Genomic DNA, 9,757 nt, shown 5'->3' with positions numbered 1-9,757 from the left:
TTGTCTTTATATAAATACTATTTATTAAAATAGAGTTAATAATGAATTGATATATAATTACAATAACACTTAATAAACTAATAAAAATTTAATTCTCGCAGGAGTCTCGTTATCACTAGTTAAACTGGTTTTTCCTTCCAAATATCATATGTATTTAGAAATGAAGCATAACAAACATCATATTTTTTATTTCGGCGTATATTTTATCATAAAAGAAATTATATATATATATATATATATATATATATATATATATATATATATAGTTTTAATATCATAAAATTCAAATAAATTGCTTTTTTTAGCATCATAAAATTCAAATAAATTATTTTACCACAATTATTGAGCGACCCCCTGCGATAGACATTTTACATGTATATATAAATTTAATTTGATTTCAGATTTATATGTAATTGATAATATTACAATAACTAATATCTAAATAACTAAATTTCGTCAAAGTTAATAAAAATATTCAATTGACGTTCGGTTGATTTACGGTTGACATTTAGTTGATTTTAAGTTGACATTCGGTTGATCCATTGTTGACATTTGTTTGATTTTTAAAATTTGAAAAAATTATAAAATAAGAGTTTCAACAAATTAAAGCAACCCCGTCAAAACAGTAGTAATCGACGTTTGTCAACATTAAGAAGGGAAAAATAGTAATAATTGTTTTGAAATGTGTCGCGAAAGAAGTTATGGGTTCGAATTCCACTGAGAGCAAAATGAAATTTTTTTTTTAATATTTGACCACAACTATAAACCGACCACCGCGCACGGTTGACATTTATATGCAGAGATCAAATTTAATTTGATTTCAAATTTATATGTAATTGATAATAAATTACAATAAATAATATTTAAATAAATAAATTTTATCAAAGATAATGAAAATATTTGGTTGATATCCGGTTGATTTACAGGTGACATGCAGTTGATTTTTGGATATTATAAATACTTGATATGAATAAACATCATATACATTTAACATTTGGCTGACCTTCAATTCATAATCAGTTGACATTTAGTTGATCTCCAGTTGATATTTGGTTGATTTTCGGTTGACATCTGGTTGATATTCAATTGGCATTTATTTTATTTTAGGTTGATATTTAGTTGATATTTAAAATTTGATAAAATTATAAAATAAGAGCTTCAACATAAAGCGAACTCGTCAAAACATTTGACGCTTGTCAACATTAAGGAGGGAAAAATCATAATAATAGTTATGAAAGGTGTCGTGGAAGAGAATGAAAAGTCAAATTTTTTGACATTTGGTTGATATTTAGTTGATATTTAATTGATTTTTGGTTGACATTTAGTTTATCTTTTAAATTTAGCGAAATTGTAAAAGAAAAGTAATTGCGATAAATTCTTAAGAAACCCCTTATCATAAAAATTACTTAACTAAATTATATTATAAATATTCAGTTGACATTTGGTTGACATTCGGTTGATTTTTAGTTTATATTTAGTTGATCTTTTGTTGACATATGATTGTTCTTTAAAATTTGCTAAAACTATAAAATAAAAGTTTCAATATAAAGCGAACTTGTTAGTCGAAATCGACACTTGTCAACAATAAGGAGGGAAAAATGGTAATTATTGGGTTTAAAATGTGTCGCGGAAGATAAATGAAAAGTCAATATTTGGATATTTAATTGATATTTAGTTGATTTTTAGTTGATTTTTGGTTGATTTCCGGTTGACATTTAGTTTATCTTTAAATTTCACGAAATTACAAAAGAAAAATTTCAACAAATTAAAGACAACTCATAAAAAATCGAAATCAGCACTTGTCGACCTTGTATAAACATGATTAAAGCTCTACATACAACCGATTCATAACTTTAAATCCGAGCTAAAAAAAATAAGATGCAAATTTAATTTACATTGAGTTGACGTATAATTTATATTAAATTAACATCTTAATTATGTCATTTACGTTGAATTTATTTTAAATTTGCATCTAGTTTATATAGAGTTTGTATAAAAATATCAATCACATACACACAATATAAGGATAAAGTGCCAACTAGAGATATGAAGTAAACACAACTTCAAAATTACATTGATTTTCAAAAGCTAATATGTATATCAGTTCAATAGATATTTTTGCCAAAAAATTTGCTCACACCATTCCATACACATGATGAGGTGAACCACTACCATTGCCTAAGTGTCCGTAAGTGCCAAAAATTTCAATATCCATGCAAGTGAATTGTCATTTTAGAGCAGAGGATATAATCACCTTCATTAAACACAAAGTAATCAGATAAATGGATGCTTCTTGGACAATCACGGAGAAAGCCACTATTTCATCTTTGAATTCAAGATTCAATTATATCAGTTACTAAGGAACATAAGAAAATTGAATTTTTATATCCAACAAAACACTGAAATATGATCCTCTTTATTGATGAACCAAGGCCTATAGTCACCTAACTTGCAGAGAGCCTTCCTTCCACATTATCAAAGTGAAACGGATGCGGTTTCCCCGATTTGATTTCAATTCTCCAAAATCCCATTTTGAGTTTTAAATTTACAATTAACAACTCATAATTACAGTATTCAAAATCATGAAATCTATAACTCACTAGCCTTTTCCATTGCAAGAGAAGAGAAATCAACTCCCTGCCTTCGTTATCTCAACAAAACAGAATCCAATCTCTTCTTCACCGTCGCAATAAAAAAAATTCGGTCTCTGCTTTGCTCTCTGCCACATCGCAACCTCTAAAATTATTATTCTATATATGTCGAGATCTTCCGTGATTGAAGAGAATCACAATAGATTCAAGATTTCTGTTTTGAGCAAATCCAAACGACGAATGTTCTTCATTTTTTTGGATGCAACAGATCTGACGAAGTCGGCTTAATCAAGGGGGAGTCTGATTGAGATTAGACAAAGGGTTATCGGATGATGTTGAGGATTGAGGCAGTCGCACGGTCGTCGTTGGAGTATAAACAAGTGTTGTAGGAGGTCGTCAGAGCATAGGACGTGAGTTACGACAGTGATAAAGCTGGAATGTTGCTTTGGCTTGGCTTTGAGGGTAGCAGGGGTAAAAGGGGATACAAAATATATTGAGGTATAATTGAAAAGTTAAAAAATAAATTGGGAGATTTTCGCATTATTTTTTTGTTTGAGTCACTAATGTATAGTTTTAGGAAAAATGAGATACACGGTGTAATTTCCTCAATATAAAATCCATAAAATTACCAATGTCAGGTCCACAATCGGGATCCATCGGATTCACTTTAAATTTGAATTATGACATGTTTTGAATATTGACAGAAATTCACCAAAAATCTAACGATGGATCTAACAGTGGGTTTTTTTTTTACAAATATTTGGTGCTTTTTAAAACGTTGTACTTTTGTAAATAATCTTTCTTGTGTAGTTTGAAAATTATTTTTTCATGTCAGTACTTTCTTAGTTTATTTTCCTCTGGATTGCTGTGTAAAAATTCCAATTTGATTTGGTATCTTTTAATTACTTTTTATTTATAGTAGAAACTGATTTAGTTCTAATGTTTAGTACGAGTTCAATAAAGATGAGAATATTTAGAGATATATTTAATTTTTTATAAGCTAAATGATTCTAAAAGGCCAAATGTTCTGTAAATTTTTTATTATATTCCAACTTTTTAAATTTCTCCATTATGGCCCAAATTGTATTATATTCTTTCAAAAATATCTAAAATCAAAAAAGCGTGTGCTGCAACTGATTTGGCGCTGAGATGACCCGCCACATATTTTTCACTCATGAAAAAGCAGTCTATGTGGCATCATTAAAAAATTAACTAAAACTCTAATCTATTATAAATTTGTAGTACAAATTTATCATCAATTTTTTTATAACAATTTTTTTTGAAGTTAGAGTTCTGTATGCAATAAATTCTATTTTTTTTTATGCCAAATAGACTTTTTTTCATGAGAGCAAATGTGTGGCGGTTCACCTCATCGCCAAATCAACTACAACATACGCCTTTTTGATTTTGGACATTTTAAGATAATATAATACCATTAGGAACATGGACATTATAAAGGCTGATAAATAATGAGAATTTTTGCTAAATGTGTGATCTTTTAGAGTTATTTGTTCTTTTTTTTTTATCATTTTAATGGAAGTTTATTTTGTCTCCCGATATATGTTTTTATTTTATCCTTTTCTATAAAAGTTTATTGTATTTTTCTTAACGGAAGTTAAGGAGGACTTCATTGTATAATTATTAACTAAACAATTACACAATCTGATATTTTATATTTATTAGGCGATTTGCAAACAATGTTTCTTATATTCTTGCTCAAATAACTCATTTTATCTCAAGTCAGCGTAAATGCATTCTAACTATAGTAATTGCTTATAATATTGGCTTACTGAAAGTTTTTATATTTCAGGGGGGAAAAAACAGAACAATCAAATACAAAAATCTCAGGGTTCATTACTTCATTATATTTAAATCAAACTGATTTAGCTAATAAAATAATAGTGTAATTAAATCAAAAATAAAGAAAACTAAAGAAGAAACTCATAATTATTATACCTTCTTAATTATGAACCTTCATTCTTCTAAAAAAAAAATACGAACCTTCATTTTGGAGTAAGTTGTAATAATTCTTCTTCTTTTTGTTTGTATTTGTTTAATTCTTTGGAGAAAAAACATCTAAATATATCTATGTTTAATGGAGTTTTAAAATGGAGCTTTAATTTCAAATTATGCAAATATGATAAATTTTCAAGTAAAATTCAGTTGTTACATACATTTTTGATCGGAAAATCTCTTGTTGAAATAGAATTAAAGTTTGTAAATAAAAGAGCAAATTACGCTGAGATCTCTCAGATATACTATAATTAATAATTTGGTATCTCTTATTTCAAAAGTCTACTTAATGGTTTCTCAGTTTTAATTCTGTTAATTGATATGTTAATTTGGGTGATCAAATTGTTTAACGAAACTGAAGTACCAAATTGTTTAAAAGTGAAGAATCAAATCGTTTAACAAAATTAAAAGTGAGGGACCAAACCAAATCGTTTGAAAGTAAGTGTCGAAATTAAAAAAGGGGGGAGGTCTAATAGTTAACAGAATTAAAAGTGAAGGACCATAAATAGATTTTTAAAATAAGGGGTATCAAACTGTTAATTATGTTATAACTCAGAAAACTCAGCATAATTTTTACTAAATAAAATGAAACAAATTAAAGTTTAATCACCAAATTATAAAAACACGATTGTCTGAATACCTTCAAAATCAATTACCATTCTCTGAAGTCCTGCCTCTTCGGTCCATCTTTAAGTATTTCTCTGCTTATTTCTTGTATCCTTGATAACCGAATAATTTTTTATTATTTTAACTCAAATGAATTACTTTAAGTGGATAATTTTACCACCATCACCATGGATGTGGAAGCTGCTCATTTTCTTCGAACACCAAGGTTTGAACCATGGTGGTGGTTCAAGTCATAGCCTTCATCGTTGTCCATACGAACTGTACACCATGGATGTGGTCCATGTCGAGGTGCTTGTTCGGCTTTCTTTCCTTCCCCAGGGCATATGGTTGTGGCGAGAGAAAGGTCTTGTTAGCACACCACACCTTGACTCCACAGGTATGGAAGGGCTCGTGGTGAACTTTGGTGTAAACATTTTACGTATACGATTTTATTGCAGTTTTCATCATAATTGTGATGCACGACGTAATGGTCATAATTATTCGTATTATGACATTTTTTTCTCATTTAAATGTCTACATAAAGAGTATGAACTAATGCATCTTCAGGCGTTGTGGCTAGAAACAACAATGAAGATTGGATATTCGGTTTCAGCAGGTTCATTGGGGTTTGCTCTGTTCTCCAAGCTGAGGTTTGAGGCGCCTTTGATGGCCTAGAAATTTCTTGGAGTGAAGCGCTCCTCAGCAACAAAGTTACATCCAATGCTAATACATGCCTGCTTTGTAGCATCAGGAATATTTTGAAGAGGAATTAACAAGTTTCTATCTAGCACACGTATAGGGAGGAAACCGTTGCGCTGATTAGATGGCTAATCTTTGTTTCGAGCATTATGGTCTCAGTCTGATTCGCTACGATACAACTTCTGGTCACATTGCAAGCCTTCTCAAGGGTAATCTGCTTGGGGTTGCTATCCCTCGCATGAGTAGGAATTTTTAGTTTTCTGACCTTAGCCGGCTCTCTTGCATTCATAAAAAAAAAGAGTATGAACTAATTATATTGCATAACGTATGTGAAAATGCTCCATAAAAAAAGAAGTGAAATTTGACTGAAAAGGTATATATTAATTTCACACTATCACTTTTCTTCGTGTATTTGGAGGATGATAATCTTGCAAACTTATTAATCAAAGAGAACATTAGAGAGTATTGCATTAAGTTTACGGTTAATATTCATAATTTTAACAAAGCCTAATGTCTTAAAAAATTCCGACCTTTTAGTACCTTTTCAATTCTATCCTAACGTTGAAAACTGGTTAATTTTATCCTATTTCGCATTTTCTCATGTCAATTATACCCTAATTTTTCAAATTTTGACTAATTTTTTACTTAAAAAATGAAATCATTTAATTAAGTAAGTTTAAAGATAAAATTAGATTCATTTACAAATAAGTCATTTACTTCTAAAAACTAACTAAAAACCGTAATCAAATTAAAATTAATTTAAATTCTTAATTAATTTAACTAAATCTAAATAAATTTTAAACATATACAATTAATATATGCTACATATGGAGAATGTTTTTGAATTTTTTCTAAATGAAAAAGACGTCAATTTAATATTTTAGGGTACAATTAAAACGAGAAAATGCAAAATAGGATAAAATTGACCAGTTTTTAACATCATGATATGATTGAAAAGAAGATAAAAGATCGGATTTTTTTTAAGGTGTTAGACCTTTTAACAATGAATTAATAAAAATGTTACAGCATAATTTGGGAGAGTTAAAGCGACTTCTCACTAAATGACAATTGAAATATATAAATTAATTGAGACTTTGTTTGGGTGGGGAACAAAGGTTCAAGTAAATTTAAAGTTGATAAGGAAATACATGTAAGAGAGATCAAAAATGTTCTTGTTTTATTGACTTCATTGAGCTTTTGGGATTTATTTGTCTGGAAAAACCTAATTGTAATTATAGTTAGTCCCTTAAAGTGTCATCCTATTATAACCCATGCCATGTTTTCATTACAATCATTTGGCTTGGCAATAATTAGTAAACTGTTTGTTCCTTTTAGCTGTAAAATTAACTCATTTTAATTACTTATTCCTCTGTTTTTTAATTATTCATTTACGCAAAATTATACAGATTAAAATAGTGAGTGTTTTATCTTAAATTATAAAAATATATACTAATATAATCATATTAATCAATAGATGTATTGTATATTGACTCATAGAGTCATTTATTAGAAAGGGATAATTTTAAAAGATAATAGTTAAAGTTACATTGAAATTTTAAAAGGACAAGTAATTAGAGATGAATACATTTGTCTAAATGGAACAAGTAAAAAAACGGAAGGAATAATATCTATCAGTAAAATACTACTCTACCCGTTTCATAAAAATAGAAAAAGTAATGTTTTCACAAAAATTAAGAAATAAAGTAATTATGGTTACCTTATCAAAATATTCTTATAATACCATTTAAAAAAATACATTAAAATTATGGTGATAGTTTAATAATTTTAATTTAAATTAACAATACATGTGACTAGTTTTTCTATGTTTGTGGGGAAAAAAAAAGTACGGTGGTGGGCGGTGGCGGCCGGATAACGGTGATAGATGGCGGTTAGGGGTTAAGTGATTTGATTGGGTTTGATTGGATTGGGTTTATTTAATTTTTTATTTTTTAAATTAAATTTTAGAGTTGGGTTTTTGATGACGTGACAGCTGACGTGCCGCCACCATTAATTTTTTAGTGACAGCTCATCATTTTAGACAGAATTAACAAATTTTTGGATTGAAGGGGTTTAGTAAGAGCTGCCACATAATCTAGGAGTTTTACTGGCCGTTTTTAAAATCTAAAAGGTTTACTGTAAGGGAACCTTAAAGTCAGAATCCATGGGTGATTATTAGCCTTTCTTTTGTGAAACTTGTTGATATTACGATTTTTGAATTTTACTATTTCTTTCATAAAAGTATTCATGAATCAGAAAGCATAACTATTAGAATTTTATTTTTCATATTCTCTCAATCGAGATTCATTTAATGATAAAATAATCGATGAGTGGACGAATCACCAAGTTGAACGTTCAAAATAATTATACCAACGCAATTGATAACAGTCATTGTACTTCGCGTGTTTTTTTTTTAAATACAGTGTTTTATTTATTTTATTGACAGTGTGGAGGGTCGTAGTGGTGCCCAGTCCGTTCATGCTTATAGCAACCTAATGATTTTACCAGAAATGAAGTCTCCACCTAGTAGAGATAGGAATGTGTTTTCTACCGACTAAAATAAACTCTTACCCTAAATACAACACGATGACATGTCGAACTTTTATCAACACAAAATATCAACATAATATAAACACAATATCAACACAAGATCAACATTATAACATTACAATAATTCAACATCATTATTGTTTTTATCACCAATGCTAAAATCAACGAATATCAACTGAAAATCAACATAATATCAACACTTTAACATTATAATAATTCAACATTATTATTTGTCTTCTTCCCTAATGTTAACATATCATTATTTAGTCTCAGTTAAATTTTTATTTTTTTAGTTGATTTCACATACAATATTATCTTATTTGCCAATGTTAAAATTAAGCAAATACTAACTGATTATCAACATAAAATCAACATAAAATCAACAACACTGCAACATTACAATAATTCAGCAAACAACCATCATCAACAAATCGTGCTGCAGAATAAGAAAAACGCAAAAATACATCCAGACACAGTAAAAATGTAGAAATAACAGATTTTTATTCCATAAAATCACAATATTATTATATATAGCATGAAAAGATAATCTTTATACATGTTTAATGATGAAAAATTATTGTTACATAAAAACAGTAAACCAAAAAAAATTTATAGATTTAAAAAAGAAGATAAAGAAGAACGATGAATTTCATATCTGAAATCAAAATAGAAAAACGACAACAAGAAGTAACGCAAGAACAACAACAAAAAGCCATTTTACAATATCAGAAACAACCAATTCTACTACCACCTATTTTTCTCGCTGGAACCCTATGCGGATCTTCAACTCTAATAATGGCAAAAAGAGAAACAGTACTGACGAAACTTGAAGCGATGGTAAACAGCGGCGTTAAAATAGATGAATGAGGGCGGTAGATCTGAAAGAGTCAGAGGAGCCTGTGTGATCTGAGAGAGATTAGAGAAATATGAGTTGAGAGAGATGATAGAAATAGATGATGATGAGAGGGAAATAATTGTAATTATGCGGGTTGGTTTGAGAGGAGATGTATATATTTGGACCGTATAAAAAAATATTTCTAACGTGTACTGTAGTTTTAATATTGAAAACTTGTAACCGCATAAAAATAATAGATTTCAAAATGTTGGTTGTTTATGAAAAAAACCTATAAAATTTTAATTTAACCGAATTGGCCTTCAATGTTTTTGAACGTTGCATATTCTTTTTAAAATTTCCTGAAAAGAACATTAAAATCCTTTTAATTTATCTTCTGAAACTTAACTTCACATTCTTAGTTATTTATGTGGTATTTTTCAAGTATATTTTTAGTCATTTAAAAATC

Source organism: Mercurialis annua, linkage group LG1-X (genome assembly GCF_937616625.2).
Source record: "Mercurialis annua linkage group LG1-X, ddMerAnnu1.2, whole genome shotgun sequence".
Taxonomy (NCBI): Eukaryota; Viridiplantae; Streptophyta; class Magnoliopsida; order Malpighiales; family Euphorbiaceae; genus Mercurialis; species Mercurialis annua.
This window is presented reverse-complemented; position numbering follows the sequence as displayed.